The sequence below is a fragment of the Numida meleagris genome, chromosome 9 (genome assembly GCF_002078875.1).
Source record: "Numida meleagris isolate 19003 breed g44 Domestic line chromosome 9, NumMel1.0, whole genome shotgun sequence".
Taxonomy (NCBI): domain Eukaryota; kingdom Metazoa; phylum Chordata; class Aves; order Galliformes; family Numididae; genus Numida; species Numida meleagris.
Window position 1 is genome coordinate 14905117 of NC_034417.1, and position 16981 is coordinate 14922097.

At 40.8% G+C, this 16981-nt stretch overlaps 1 long non-coding RNA gene across 1 annotated transcript in view; it reads left to right on the forward strand.

Moving 5' to 3' along the window:
- The window catches only part of LOC110403935, a 2853-nt gene continuing 1731 nt past the window's right edge, over positions 15860 to 16981 (forward strand). The window contains exons 1-2 of the long non-coding RNA XR_002441936.1: positions 15860 to 16450; positions 16689 to 16765. This is a non-coding gene — a long non-coding RNA (uncharacterized LOC110403935). The remainder of the gene's footprint in view (positions 16451 to 16688; positions 16766 to 16981) is intronic.

The following is a 16981-nucleotide window of genomic DNA, read 5'->3' on the forward strand; positions in this document are numbered from 1 at the left end:
CCCATCTCAGAATAATTCCCCTCGAGTCTTCTTTGATGAGACATTCCACATGTCCTAAATTCTGGATGTGAAATGAATGGAAAGCAAGGATGAGAAATGCCCCCTCTCATCATAGCGCTGTCAGTGTCCTATGCCACCTTTCAGGGGGAAATTCAGACAAAGCTGATGGATGTGGCCAGCACTCTCTGCATGTCTAGACAATCTGCATAGTTTTCCTCATCCAAACAGGCAAGTCTGAGACACTTGAGGCAAAACATTTTGGGGTGAGCTTCCAGTCCTTTCAGCAGGTATTCAAGTCTCACCTTAACCTCAGCCGCCTTCTCTTTGTATTTATTGGGCTTGAACCTTTAGTTAATGGAAACTTCTGAGATTTCATTTGGCACTGAGGACAATACATATGGGCAAAGCACCAGAGAACGATGTGTTTCCTAACTCCATTTCAGGGCAATTTATCTGGGAAACAGTGGCAGCACTTTTACAAGTATTATTGGGCTTATTTTACACCCCAGAACAACCAACGTTCTTTCTCTTAGTTGTCCTTGCAATTTAACTCTACAGACCTCTCCATTTATTTGCTGTTCCTACTTTGAATTAATAATGTTAATAATAATAATAATAATAGTTTTAATAACAATAATAAAAATTCAACTCCTTTTTTCTTTAAGGTACACAGCATTGTTCCACTTGCTTGGCTATAACAAACTCAACTCCTTTGAAAGTAATGGAATTTCATTGCCAGCACAGTTCACTGGCCTGCCTCATTTTGGAAAATTCATCTCTCGTAATGTCTCAGCCACACTTAAGCACAGCATCACTTGCTAAGCTGTGGGAGCTCACCATTGCAACCCAGCAGTCCCACATCTCAGCCATGCCCTAAAAGGACCAAGTGCTCAAATTGCCATAATAAGACCAAGGACCAGCTCTGACTGTGCGATCCAGGTATTTCATTGAGAATAAAGGGGAATGCAGTGGTTTCTTTGGCCGAAAGTCACCTAAAGTTCAGAAATCCACCTGTTTAAAAATCCAACTGAAAATTCACCAAGTCCACCTTCCTGCATCAGAGTTCAAGTATTTATATCACAGAGTTCACAACCAGATACTACTAAATGGGGATAACTACTATACTTGCTTGAAACAGCCCAACATCTGTGTCTGCCGATAAAAAGCAAGATTTCAGAGAATTTCAATTTTTAACAGGGATACCGCTCTAACACAGAGCACTGAGAAATCCGTCAGGCTGCCAGCTAGCTGGGGATGTCCTCTGCCATGTCTAATGCAGTGCATGTGCACTAGGAAAGAAGTCATATTTAGCACACTACAATTTACCTGCATGATTAACCATTGATGGTGTTTTGGATGTCTAATCAGATTATATTGGGTTTATGTACAATTTCCTAAGTAGGCTGACTGATAGATTGATCAAGAGTAGATGGGATCTGACAGCAGAATATTATGGCAGAATTCTTCCGGTGATGGATGAGCCCACCTTGACACAAACTCCAAAGCTTCGCCTCTTAGTAATAAATCTCAGCGTGAAGTCATCTGTCTCTGACCTGAAGCTTGAAATCAACAACTCAGGATACTGAAGTTTCATCCTCTTTATGAACATTTAAGTTGCCTCAATGGCATAAATACACACCTCCCACATTCAATCTCTTTAATAGTGGCAGGCCTTACGTTGATCTTATTTTTATTTTTTTGTTTTATAAAAGGTGGGGAATCATAACTGATTCTCTCACCAGCCAAGGAGATCACTGCTAATAGATTACATTCCTCATGATGCTTAACGAGCCACGATTGGGACAGGAGATGGGAAATGGCACTTCAGATTGATTTAGAAAGGATTCGGTGGAGGCAATGCACAGCTCCACAAATAGCAGCACGTTTTGTGTGATGCCATAAAATTATATAACAGGAACCTCAAGTAAAACCTTCAAAATGCCTTGCTGACTTGGAAGTTTAATTCCCATTTTCAAAGGCTATTTAAAGCCAGAATCTGAAAAATATGGCTAGTGCAGCAGAAATGCTAAGTCACAGCCTGAACCAGTGATGGAGCACCCGGTGGGAAGGCAGGGCCAGCCCAGGGGAGCTCAGGTGCATGCAATGCAATTCACCTGAGTGACCAGAAGGGGTGGAGCCAGGATCCACCCCTTCCCAGACCTCATTTAAGCGTTGGCAGTGGAAGTGAGGGTATCTTTCTGGAGATCCCTGCCTAACTGAGGCCTTCTGAAGGTAAGCAGAATTTTTCATTGTTCTTGTATCTATAGCTGCTGCATTTGGGCTTGTTTTTGTTTGTTGTAGCTAAAGGTTTTGCCTCCCTGCTGTTGTTGCTGTACTTCCCATCATGTTACGACTAGTTACTGAGAGGGCTTTTTCAAAGCAACAGCATGAGTAACTTTCAGCAGGAGATTATCAGACGGGCTTGGGAGAAATTTTCACTTTGTTTTTTAAGCCTAACTGTAGACTGTCCTACTTACACTTGAACCCAAAACCTGAAATATGTCCTTCTTGCAAACTGTAGTATGCACCCAATATACCATGGTACATCTTGGTGTTCACACTATCTAGAATAAATAACCTCATTCACCTGGGACTTAATGCCAGGCCACTGAAAAATACTGTTGCCCTGTTTCCTCAAGGGATTTAAGCAGCTAATTTTTACTGATTTCAGCAAAATCCATGTGCGTGAGTCCTCAGATCATGTTTGCTTGCACTCAAAATGTAAAAACATGAGGTTGTGTAATAGAAGCCCTTTGAGCTCTGTGTTGGTTGATATCCTTGGTACCCACTGCAGCTCACTGAGTTAACTGACTCAGTGAGCTGCAGTGGGTACCAAGGTGACGTGCTGCAGATGCTTTCATCTGACAGAACCGGGAAACAGGGTAGCTAACAGACCATTCTGGGGTATTGCAAGATCACAGCAATCTGGTATTTAAGGAGGTTAATGTAATACTGCCAGGGGCCTGAGTAAAGCGTTCGTAAGGCAGATGAACCCACCTGAATTTTTAGAGTTTGAAGAGGCAGATTCTTAACCCATGTTCAGTACTGCTTTTAAGAGTTTCTCCTCTTCAACTAAAAAGGAAAAGAAATATCAGGAGGTTTCCATAATTGACAGCTTTTCTCTAATATTCTTGTCTGCATCTTCTGGGTTGATGATGGCTGATAACATACCAATGTCATGGCCAATAAGAAAAATCAACTTGTAGGACAAGATTCACCTCCTGACTGACTCCAGTAGATCTAAGTGCACTCTGAGATTTTATTCCTGCTAACATCAAAGTCTAGAAATTGACATAGCTGTATTATTGTCAACCCCTGTAGTGAGGCTGGGAAAGTAGGAATAACAGTTAAGATAGCCCTGTGTGAATAATTCATAGGGAATAATTTATTTGATGAATTGACCCTTTTTCCCTATCGGTGGCCCTATCCTAAAGCAGCCTCTGATTTTTTTTTCTCTTCCATTGTTACTCAAATTGAAAATATCTGCTGAATAATTTCTGAGGATAATTCTTGTTCTGCAAATTTGTCCCTGAGCAGTTTGCTGTGAACATTAGGTATCTGAAATTCCAGTGCTAGCCAGACACAGATCTCACGTTGTTATTCCTGCTCCTTGCATAAAGGGGACATGTATTCGAAACAGTACATTTTCCACTCTAGCTATTGGCAGTTAGGAGTCCTTTAATGTAGCATTAAGCTTGGCAAGGTGTGTATTTGATTATAAGCCCTCAGTACTGATTCGTGTGAGATAAATAACACATATAATGAAAGGAAATAAGGCTTTTCTTCAGGGATTTTCTTATCACCCTGCAAGTGCCTCCTACTTGGATCTTAGCTGCCCAATAAGAGCTCAAGAAAGCCATGAGTCAAGGGGAACGAATTCTGGCTTAAGTGGAAAAAGGGCAAACTCTGTCACCCTCCTCAGCAGCCCAGGGCTGAGTAGAACCTCCACCCCACCTGGAGCCAGCCCAAGCCTTCATGACTTCCACAGCCTGCTGAGCCCAATGCAGAAATAATACTGAAAACCTCACATCTTCAGTAATATGAAATCATTCCTTATCTTACAGCTCCCATTGTGGTTTCTGAATGCTTAGGTGCTGAGCGGCTCCTCAGTTCCCTTTGAGGCACAATCATTTGTTTACGTTCTGCACTCTTGTATGGCAAGTACAAGACTGCACACTGACTCTCAGAATCCAGGGGGGAAAAAAGGGAGTGAGACAGTTAAAAGTTTCAGCCCTAAAAGCTTTTGACACATCTTTCTGTCTCTTTCTGTCCATGTAATCAATCTTCTAAGTTTCCAGGAGCAGCTGAGATTTTTAAAAACAGCTGTAATCTGTGGTCATTGATGGTGGAGTAGATTGTTTGCCAAACTATTACCATAACTGTCAACCGAAATCAGAAAAATAATCTCATTGTGCTGGACAGATGCCTTTCCTGCATTATTGATATAGTCGCTGCAGAGTAATAGAGAAATATAAAGCATTGTTCTATTTACAAAAGGAGATTGGCCAAGTCCTTGAGAGTGAGCAGGAGGGACAGGCACTTAAAGGAAGTGAGATATAGTCAACTCAGTAAAAGTTATGTGTCAGGGTCATGTGGCCTCCATAGTCAGCAGTAGAATCTCTGTTTTCAATAGCTTTTCCTCTCCTTCCTCACTTTCAGATTTAACTCCATAGCTTAATCTCTGACTAAATGAGCTTACTAGTGCTTCAATGCAGCACCGTGGAATTCACACAGCTTTTCCCCCTTGCTTCTGGCTGCCCCAAATGCATCTCGGGGACTGCCATGCTTCCAGAATATGCAAAAAAAAAAAAAGTCCATTCACCATGCTCCACTTCACAGTAAGGATAAATCAAGTCAGCACTGCCCATTAGAATACAATTCAGGAGAATTTTGTTTGCTTGCCATCAAGATACCTCTGAAAACACTTTGCAAAGCAATGAACTAAATATGAGCATTGCAGCAAATCCTTAGGCAGATGGAGCAGCCAGCCTGCATTTAGCCATAGCGCCCACAGAGTCTTTTGCTGTTACAAATGTTTGTATATAGAGAGGGGCCCAATTTTGCTTCGGAATCTGCTACAGTGAACCCATAACCCCAAGTTCCCCATTTATAGCACAAATGAATAAATATCTATATATTCAGAGGACTGGAGGTGGTACTGGAGCTTCTATTTTCATCTGAACACCATGCAGGGGTCAAGTACAGTGAAAGTCCCGTGATCGGCTGAGGACAGGCTCTGGGAGATGCATGGTTTTATGTCCCCTTTTATTTTTTTAAGTGGTTTTTAATTTTAAAGTTATCTCACATTTCACTGCAGGGAGAAGATTCTCTTCTCATCAGTGTTTTTTTAAAAAAATGGGAATTTTTTGAGCAGGAATTATCACAATATACATAGCCCTTCATTCAACTTGAAAAGAGAAATTAGCTGTTACAAAATGACAGCAGTTTTTAGCTTGTTCTTGTTGAAAAGCAACTACATGAGATCCAAGCCTCGTTTCGGAAGTAACAAAAGTACTTCTCAGTAGCTTAATGTTTTGAGGCAACACATGGATTTTTCCTTTCTTTCTTGGGATAAAAACATACAGATGCACTCTTTGTCTCACCACAAATAAAGATGGAAATAAAATCTATTCATCAAATTTGCTGTACTGAGAATTACTGTCATGATGTTACTTAAATTATTTTTACAACAACAAATTTGCTTTTGCCTCAGTTTTAGTGAAAGGTCTGTGAAAGAGCCACCCCAGTGAAGCAAACCAAAACAACAAAAAACAACAGGGCTAATTGAAGGACGTATTCTTTGTGGTAAATACTGGTCAATAAACAGCTTGGGCCCATCATGTGGGCTGTGAAACATTTGTAGCTTTCACATGAGAAGATCTTATTGTGAGCAAAATGCCTGACTGGCTTCATGCAGAAGAACAGACTGAGGCCAGGAAAGGAGTGCATGAAGCGTCCTTGACACTGCATTTGTCTTGACGCGCACTCTCCTGCTTTCAGGTTGTGTTCTAGTTACTGAGATGTTCTGAATCCATTAGCACATGCCATGGCCGTGTAGTCTGACCCAACTCTTTGGTGCATTACACCACCAGTGTACACCTACCATCACCATATGAGTGCACATGCACACAAGCAAATACCAAACCCAATAGTGTTTTTAATTGAAAAGCATAAATTTGGTCTGCTAAATCTATTAACGATTTGTTTTAATTAGGAACCCAGCTGCTTCCTGAGATTTCACAGTCTGGGTTTCAGAACTTTAACCGTACTGAAAATGAGTCTCAAGTGAGTTGCTTAGAGACTTTCAGCTCAGCATTTTTACCAACTTCTTGGAAGAGAGATGTTTCAAAAACTTTCTGCAGCCCGCAGTGTGCTTGTCACTCCTCCTTTGTCCTTGGCTGATGCTGACACATGGAAGACAAAACCCGCCTCAGGATTTTAAGAAACACGTGAAGATGAGGAGGGAAGATTCTCCCTCCTCATAGAGAATAGCTGAAGTCGCCTACTGGTCTTAAATGTCATTCTCGGAGAGGCTCACATGCAACCAACTTACTGCCACCCAAACCATTCCTTCCCCAGTGTAGAGAGTGCAGTTAATTAATCAGACTTTGTGGTAGGTAATACCACTGTTGCTTTCTTTTGTCGATATCTGCAAGTTAAATTCAGGAGAAAGCATTCCAGATTTAAGGATCCCATCTTACAGCTCAGAGAAGCCGGGCAATAAATGTCACCTTTTCTTTGGACAGAAGCCGGGCAATAAATGTCACCTTTTCTTTGGACAGTTATTTAATGAGATCACACACTAATGAACTTCAGGGCATTCCAGCACTCACTCCTGCTATATTTGCATTGCCACTGCTAGCCAGTCACTGATGGACAAAACAGACATTATGCTGGCAACAGTGTATGGTCACTTAAAGCAAGTCATCCTCCCAGACAGCCAAAGCTTTTCCATCTTCATATAAGACCACTTTTATAATGCTTTTTTCTTTCTCTCTTTGCAACCTCATGCTGGTTTGGTGGCTGACACCTGTATAGCCATGTAAGACTCCAGCTCATGGAAGAGTTATGAGAGGAGGAAGGAAAGCCAAATCAAGAGAGGTAGCAATGCATGCTATCTCCTGTGCTCTTTGAGGACAAAGCAGCCCTGGTTTCAGCTGTGTGCTGTTCCTCAGTGACAGATCCTTGCTTTGCTCCTGTTTGGAGGCCCAGGTTTTCTGAGCATTCCCCTGAGCTGAAGAAAATTAGCTGTCTGGTGGCCTCTTCCATGCAGTCAAAAGGTGAAAGCTGGGATAAGATATCTTTCTCTTCACCTTTGCATCTGCTACTCCAAAACTTTTTCATAAAGCTCAACTTGTGACCACGTTAGTTTATTTTATCAATCAAGCTTTGATGCACTGATAACAAACATATCAGCAAAACTCTTGGACATGCTCACTAATAATAAACAGGAAACTAAACTCTGACTGAGCTTGGTGGAAAATGGGAAATGTTTTCTCCATAACATGTTGTTAATAAAGTATTAAAATAAATAGTGAAATACTTTCACGTATATCCTAAATATTACATCAAATCAAGCATTCTAGCCTCCTCAAGTGGGGGGAGACCAATCAAAGAAGCTCCATGCCTGTAATAAGTTCCTGCAGACCAAAAGCAGAGTCTATCCAAGGACTTCACGGAGATCCACCAATCAGATCTGCAGGCACAGTTTTACGGTCCTTCTCATCCATTTTTTCTGTCATGATACTCTGATGTGTTTTTCTCTACTCTTAAGGTTTGACATTACATGAGATGCTCAGCCTGCATCAAAGATCTCTAGTCTGTACCCTGAAAAACAGCACTTTGAAATACAGAAGTTGGGAAAAAGTAAATCTTCCTTCAATAATTACTTTTATGTTATAAACCTCATTATATTAAAATCTGTCTTACTCTTTTGGATAGAAGGTATGCCTTATCAGCTTTATATACTTCAATATATACCATCATATAACTCTGAATTCTGTAGTTCTTTTTAAGGTATGACTTAATTTTCTCAAGTCCAACATAAAATTTTCCAAATACAGATTTCTTTAAATTTTTACTTGGCATTTCCAACTCATAACCAATGAATGGGAAGAACCCAGCAAGGACACGCTCCTTTCATTTCACTGTTTTCTCTTTAAATAATGACCCATTTTGAAGGCAAAAGAAGCAATGACTTGAACAATCCCAGTGAATCTCTGAGTGATACATTGTCTTCTTCAGACTTCAAAACAATGTCTAGCCTTTGCTTCGCTGGCCGATCTTAATTAGCTGGGTGGTGCAACCTCTCACTCATTAGGGCACTTAATGGCTTTCTTACCTCTGTATGCACTGAACTCCCAGCTGCTCCACTCTGCGGTTTGCCAGTGCTGTGGCTGGGGAAACTTTGCACACCTGTGAACCTACAGCAGTGTTGAAACAGGACTGTGGAAAGCTGGGGGCTGGAAGAAGCTCTGAGCTCGGCCTTGGTTCCAACAGCTGTTTCCAAACCTCAGCAACAAAGCTCTGGGTTAGTGCATCGAGAAATTTAAAGCCTGGACAAGAAAAGGGGGGAGGGAATGGGTTTGTACAGGGAAAGCTTTCATGTATGACAGCACTATTTGTGTGTGTGTGTGTGAGCATAAACACATACCTGTGGATGCCTAAGTTAAAAAAAACCTGCTGATTCAAGAGCGCTTACAGGAAGCTTGCATATGTATTGCTGTACAGCTGAGATTCTCTCCTGATAATACTCCCTTTCCCCCTGCTCCCAAACGGCTGCTTTCTCACCCTATACGAAGTCCTTTTCGGCTTGCTTACTAAATCTTCAGTCTGCCTGCTCAGGGTTAAGTACCCTCAACTAAGGTATGATCCTCCACCACGTGCTCTGGTTCCAGGGTTGACTCATAAGCAGAAGAGTCCTTAAGCCTCAAAAAGCAGATTGAAAACTCAGTAAACAAGCTCACGAGAAACTCAGCAAGTCCAAGTTTCCAGCTACATTGGAATGAAAAGCGCTTTATAAATATATATTTAAAAGGAGGTTTTCAGCGGCTTTGCCCTGATTTACAGTATGTATATTTTATATCTTTTTAATTCTCTTACCCTCCTAGAACCCTTCCTGGTCAAAGGTGGATTTATTGTAACTAAAATTCAATCAAGCTGTTACAATCCCATAATTAAATATGGAAAACCACTATGCAGAATTTCTTGTTTTTCCTCAAAAAGAAAAAAAAAATCAAAGAAAGTTAAGTGAAATCTTTTAAAAAAAAAAAAAAAAAAAGGTGTTTCTGCAGTCTATCAATATAAATGTTCTGGAGGTATATTGGATATAAACTTACATAATCCTGGGTATATTTAAAAGTTTCCATGGAAACCATTTCTTTGTCAAAAGAACAACATTGCTCGGGGTTATTTGTAACCCACACCTGGTCTCGTCCAGCTCACATATCAGGACCAGGAGGTGACTCTGCAGCTCACCATGCAAACTGACTTGGGTGCTTTCAGTTTCACAGCCAGAACAGAAGGAGCACTGTCACATTCCTTCGTTATCCATAAATGGAAACAATAACAGTAAATCAGTTTAGGTAACCAGACCCCTTGAAAACATCCAAATGCCAGCCTGCCTCCCTCTCCGTGCAGGGACCATCCGGTTATGCTGCTTCTGTAAAAGGGGATGAGTGGGCAAGGTCCCAGGTCTCCTTAAACAAAGATGATTATTCTGCGTGTTGCAGACTTTCCCTCCAGTTACTCCAGAGTAAGCTGCTCTTCTGATAAATGCTGTTCCGACAGCAGTGTTGCAGCTTGCCAGGAACAGTTCCAGTGCAGGGCAGCTGCATCTGCAAAGGCATCTTCAAAGTTGCAGTCCTAATTCTCACGCCATTTGTCTTCCCTTTTACCCAGTTTTTCCAGGGGAAAGAAGAGTCCAGTCTGACCTTCCTCCCACCTCCTGAAACACTCCAATAACAGGAGCTGTAAACTGTAGCTGGGTTTCTATCTAATAGCAGCTGAGAGTCAACAGCAGCCCATCTTATCCACTTCAGAAATGAGCCCTGGCTGATTGGACAAATATTTCCTATTTACCAGCTTCTCCCCCCTCCTGGATAATTCTAGGGTTAATCCACCGCACCACCTCCTCAGCCCAGCCCCGTGATATTGACACTTAAGAAACACAGAGCTGTTTATATTTCATTGGAGAGCTCATACTATCAATTTTCACATTAGTGAGTCTAGCTATTGCTCTCTTCTATCGGGATCTATTGAGTGGTGGCAGTAGAGATATCCGCTGTAGTGAAGGAAAAAAAAATACTTAGCTGTCTGATGAAATGTTTTAAATGCATAGGGTTCACCTTGGGGTTGGCTGCTGCTCAGATTTTATCCATTAATAACACGCAGGGCTGCCACACTACTCTCCAGGGCTGATAGGAAAAATAGTACCACTTACAGATCCCCTGGTTTGCCTCGGGGAGAGTGCACCAAATGCAGCACGTATCATACATTTTGGGGCTGAAATTTACTCCACGGGAAAAAAAAAAAAAAACCCAAACATTATTTATATTAAGAAACAAAACCCAACCCTATTCTTGCAGCACAGACAAAGGGAAGTTGTCATGTAGTCCAGTAGTTGCAGAACTCAAGTGCTTTGCTTGGGCTATGAAACACCTCTGGGCGAAACAGGGATAAGATTTCATTGTAAAGGGACTTTTTTTAGCTTACTGCCCTGCAGGTTGACATTTCATCCAGCAGGGAGAAGAATCTGAACTGTTATAAGGAGCCAAAAGAGCGGACCCTCAGTCAGCCATCATCTTTCCAGCACAAGCAACTCATTTATTTATATTTTCTTTTTTTTTTTTCCTACCATTGAAACAGTTCACAGGAAAATGATCATCAGAATGAGAATTGTTAACTGATTAGATTATTGTTGGCATTCAGTACAAGAACACAGCCAAGTGCTCAAGGGTAAGTATTATTTTCATCTAGTGATGAAGCTAAGAAAGGATTCTGCACCCAATTCCCTGTACATTAATGATCTGAAGATATTTGGGTTGGGTTGCATTGTTTTCCCCTTTCTTTCAAAGTAAGCCACAGAGCTCTCTGCTGCCAGGAAGTGTTATTTAAGAATATGAGTTTCTTTTGCAAAAGGGAAAGGCATAATTAGATGTTAAGAGCTGATTATTGTATTGTTCTCCACAGAGATTTGCAAGAGGAACTACATTTGAAGAAAGAAGGGAAAGTATGTATTGTGCTTGGAAAGTGAGAGGTATCTGGCTTAAATATTCTTTGTCTCTATATCTGAAAACTTTTCACAAGAGATGAGAAGTAAACCAACTTTCCACTGCACTCTGCAAATACAGCTTTTGCTGCAAGCAGCCCACTTACTTACAATACCTGTTGGTGGAACCTGGCAGTAGAGTTCGCGCTCAGAGGACCAACAAAATCTCCAATCTCATCAAAAAGTACTACTTGAAACAGGAAACTATGGCTTTTTTCTTTTTTCTTTTTCTTTTTTTTTTTTTTTCTTTTAAGAGCTTCTTGAAACAAGCCAAACTTACATCTGCACACTGCTTTTTAGTACTCCATCCCCAGGGAGCGGTTGTACCTCATGCTCCTCCCTTTAGGACTCAAAACCAAAACTTTTCTGTCAGGCAGCTCACACTGAGAATTCCGTAAGCTATAAGTGTAGACAAGTACATACTTAGCTCATCCAAACTCAGTAAGAGACTTAGTGTAGGAGATAGCTTAGGTATGAGACCATGTTGCACCTAGGAGAGAGCTGGGCTATAAGCAACATCCACCAAGTACTTCTCTATTTTGTGCCGTACCACAGAGGACACACGCTGTTCGAGATTCTATCCCTCCAAGATATTTGAAATAAAGTTGTCAAACCTCTTGATGTTCTCCGGAGGCTCCTGGAGCAGCTCAGAGCAGATTGGTCAACCACCACAGGCCTTCAGCTGCTCCTGACTTCCATTTGTTTTTCAGCAGCAGCACCTGTGAGAGAATGCACAACTGATGTGAGCACTCACTTCTTTATTACTCTTCTCACCAAGTGACAAGTGCTTCAGCCCTGCTTAACACCTCCTCAGAGCTGACTTTTTCTGCTGCTACTTCTTCCTCCTCAGGCTCCATTATATATCTAGGTTATAGAGTTTTTCCTGAAACACAGCTCAACTCTCAGACAGAAAAAGTCTACTAAGTTATCTATGTATTAAAGGCTGGAATGGTGGCCTGGCCATCCAGCAGGACCTCAGCCATGCACCGGCCTGTTCCACCTTTGTTTATGGAGCCTACACAAGTTGTGATGAGCTAGGAAGTACTGTAGTTTTAAAGAATAACTTTACTTCTTTCAAGTTCTAAGAATTTTATCCTCTTTTTGTGCGAAAGAGAGTAGAGAATTTAGCTAGAACTATGTGTTCTAAACCTCACACTGTATCCTTATCAATTTCTAATGTTTCTAGAAGTATCTCATTACTGAAGTCTTTAAAGCCTATTTTAAAGATCATTAGCTGTTTTTTTTTCCTACTCCTCCTATCAGAAGTTTGCTTCAAAACTTCCCAGATGTCATGCTAAAGAAGTTCAAATCCTCAAAACATAGGGATGTATAAAAGAGAAACAACACTGCAATATTTTTTTATTATTATTTTTACCTATAAACCACACACCAACAAAATCTTAATATTTGCATCTAAGATACATAAATGAGAACAAAGAAAAAGTAGTACACATAAGTGAGAACACCTCAGCCTCCCTGACCCTAAGTGAAATAGCCCCTATTGGCCACGCTCATCTTTTTATAGCCCTTTGCCCTGCCCATTTTTTGCTCTATGATCTTCACCTGGATAAAAGGAAAAAAAAAAATTAACTCCTTGCGTACAAGAAATAAAGTGGTTTTATAATTAATGACACATTGTGACTTCTTCATGACCAGAGAAGTTGCTGGAGCCAAGGCCTGTGCTGAAGCCACCCTGATATGGGGACAGGTGTTGCAGTTCTTTTTTAATCTGCAGCAACAGCCTTTAGCTGTATCACAATTAACACGCTCCATGTGCCAAAGTGTAATGAACTTGTGTGTTCTCCCTGGACCTGCTTCCAGCCCGAGGTGAGAACTAATGAATTGTCAGGGCCGCAGGAAGAAGACAAGGACACGGAGGCAGAGAGGAAAGAATAAAAATGCAAACATCTGTGTTCAGAGGACAAATCTGCTCTCTCTCAGGTTATGCAGACACTTTGTAAGGCTTTGGCAACTGAGCCACCTCTTTCCCTGCAATCACTCTGTTTAGTTAGGCCCGAACCCAAAGGCAGTTTTTGTACAAGATTTTGTTTGAACACATCCCTTCAGTTTATTGTTGTTTTTTTTTTTTTTTCCTTCCTCCTATGCATCTTCATCCTTCATGGTTGATTTAGATTATGATGTAAACTAACCGAACGTGACACAGCTGCTCTCTTCAATAACTAAGGAGTTGCCGGCTGCCACTCACCCTGGCGCGTTGGTGGCTCACAGCGGGACGTACTGGGCTGATGGGGGCCCTCATTTTTGGCATCTGTCTGTACCATCTTCATGCAGTTTGCTGAAACAAAACCAACGATGTTAGCAGCATATGGGCAGCCAGAATAGGGGTCATTTACCTTATTTGCCAACAAAGTAAAGGACAGGGCCCAGTGGAACAGCAGTATATTGAGAAGAGCTGGCGGCACAGCGGCAGAGGAGGAAACCAGGAAGGATCCCAGAAGTCACCTCTGCCCATACGTCCCTTTCCTTTGAGATGTTTAGTTGATGAGGTCTGTACAGACTCTTTGGTTGTAAATGCTATGAGTTTGGAAAGCTGAACTGCCTCTGCTAAACCAAACCAAGTACATCTGGCCAGGGCGGGCACCCCACCTCAGATGCGAAGGTCCATTCCAAAGTTTGCTGAAAGCTGACAAAGATTTTGTTGACAATCAAATTTGTGTAATGGCTAACAAAAAATAAATCATTTCCATCTGCATACGCTCTGATTAATAACGGCCTGACACTAGAGCAGCCAAAAACCTGTCAGGGATCTGATCTAATTGCTTATCTAACCTGACCAGAAGTAAGAATAATTGGAAACCTCTCAAGTAGATTGTTCTTTGTAACTTACAGGGACAAGCCATGCACCAACAGCTTGCACAACCCAACTTCTGCAAACAAAAGCAGTGAGGGTAATTTTGGAGAAGACCCCAAGCATTCACATTTACAGATTAGCTGTCTCCGTTCACTGCCAGAAAAGAATTAGGAACTTACTTCTGCCGTGGAGTACGTCTAGGTATAAAGTTACAGTGCTGGGCATGTTTTAACAGATAGGCTGTGCTGAAACAAAGAACTTGATGAAGGTGGTTAGTGGAGAAAAATAGCTCTAAATAGAACGGTGTCTGCAGAAACTGGGGATGACAAATCTACTGCTGTATGAAAACATATGTATATGGCATTGTGAATTTAAGAGGTGCCTCACATAGCACATATAGTTCAAGTATTTATTATGACTACGATTCATGAAAAATGTTCCCCTTTTTGTTAGCAATTTTTTGCCTGCAAAATTAAACTCACTCTCTGTACGTGTATCCTTAATATGGAAATATTCTACAAAATACTATCTATCCTTCTATATCTACGTTAATAATTATTTACGTTTCTGCTCTCTTCCATGCCAATTTCTTCTGGTTTCTGAGAACACACATATTTCAACAAAACCCTCAATTTTAGGAGTTCACTGCTTCCTAAAATTGTCTGGCATTATACCCTTAGAGACTGCTATTTCTACTCAATTTTACCAATATCTTTACATTTACAAAAATATTGTGCTTTTTGTATATTTCTTATAAAATTAAAAGTGGGGAGGGAATTTAATTTTACAAGTTGAGTGAAATATGACCCCAGAAAAAAATCGCAGACTTTTTTACTATTTTGTCAATTATATCAGGGATATACATTAAAATGTATTCTCTTCTCTAAAACTGCATGTCTTAGTCTGTGACAAAATTGCCATACCTCTTGATTGAGTAAAATGCTTAACAAATAGCTCAAGTATTTTAAAGAAAATAAACAGAATTACATCTAAGTATGAAAAGTAAAAATGTTGTAAATCAGGGAGTTGGTTTTTTTGTTGTTGTTGCTGTTGTTGGTTTTCTTTTTCCTTACAGCTTAAAGCTCCAATTTCTAACTTAGATGCATAAAGATTTTTTTTTTTTTGTCAGCTTCAGCGCAGAGAAACATTAAAATTCATCTCACCCCAAACCTTTGTCGGGAAAAAAAGATGTTAAATATCAGCAAATGGATCTGATAAGCTGCAGACTATTTCTGCTGTCAGAGAATGACTGTAGGACAAAAACACATGTTCAGGATTTGACATCCCTTGGCATCTTGTAAATAGCCTGCATGAATCCACACCTAAAAACTGCCAACACAAGCAAAATTGTGCCCAAGTTTCTTGTAAGTTAAGCAAGCAAAGCAGAGACATGAAACGTGGTTGGATTGAATATAGAAACCTAAAGACCCCCAAAACTGACCTTGAGATCATTTTAGCGAAAGATCTTCTCTGCACTTTTGCAGCGCCAGCCTGATTTCTTTTTTATAAAGGGCTCTGTCATTTGTGTGTGCGCGTGTGTATGTGTGACTGTGCTGCAGGACTGTGTAATAAACACTTTATTAGGGGAAAAAAAAAAAAAAAAAAAAAAGAAGAATTTTCCACAGATGAATAATAAGAAAAAAAGATCTGCTGAGTAATACAAAATAGACCCTGCTTTTTTGAAAGGTTTCATTCCTTAAAAGAAATGTGAAGTAATCCCTTGGCCTGGATTTCTAGCACTTCAACTCCACCCCCTCACTGAAAAACTTTTTTTGTGGTTTGTCATTCAAAGGAGATCGCTGTCTGGATAGCATTTTTGTCTCTTTTTCCTGCTTTCTTTTTCTCCCATCCCTGTTAGAAATGATATAAAGAAGGGATATTTATAAAGAAGAGGAGGGGATCTATTTCAAATACTGATTTCTTCTGGTGCAGCATCAGTGTTTGTGCTACCAGACACAGGAAGAGATTACTCATATTTTTTCTTGTTTGTTTTTTTCCCAATCCCTGTTCTTCCCTTTGCTCCTTTGTTTTTCCTTTCTTTTGCTTTGTTTGCTTGTTTGTTTCAATTTCTAGATACTTCATAGAGATGCTGATCTTCCTTTCTTAGACTCAGGCTTGCCTACTGTAAGCAGAAGATTATTGAAGCTGCTGGACTCTGCTGAGCAAACTGCAGCCTCCTGATACTCATTGTAGGGCCGCAGGGGACCAGGAGGCTGGTCTCAATGTCAGTCTGTCTGGAGCAGTGGTGCACATGGCTCCCTTCAGCCTAGTGATGAAAAGGGAAATGGGATGAGGTCTTCACTACCGAGAAAGGTTACTCAGAAGTCAAGTGCTATGTGCCAGGACGCGGTCAGGCCAGGATGAGGAAGGTGATTCTCTCCAAAGGGCATGGAACAATTGGCAGCATGCCTCTTTCCCTCCTCTTCCTCTGAAGCACCCTGGAGTCAGGATGCAGCCTTTAATGACTCAGTAGTCTGCTTGGCTGTGGCAGATCTTGCATTTCTGGAGAGAATCAATATAAACACTTTCTTTTGTCTTTCCTTTATTTTTTTTTTCCCTTTACCCACTGTAGTGCCTCTTATTTCACTGTCTGCTGTCTATCCCCAGCACCTAAGGAAGCTGTGATCCATAATTCCGAGTGCCTGGTGCTGCCTAGCCTGCAAGAGAATTGCTCGGTGTGAAAGGTAATATGCAAAAAGATTTTTTCCTTTTTTCTCTTTTTTTCTCTTTTTATCTCTTTTTTCTCTTTTCTTCTCTTTTTTTCTCTTTTTTCTTTTTTTTCTCTTTTTTCCCTTTCCTTTCCTTTCCTTTCCTTTCCTTTCCTTTCCTTTCCTTTCCTTTCCTTTCCTTTCCTTTCCTTTCCTTTCCTTTCCCTTTCCCTTTCCTTTTCCCTTTCCTTT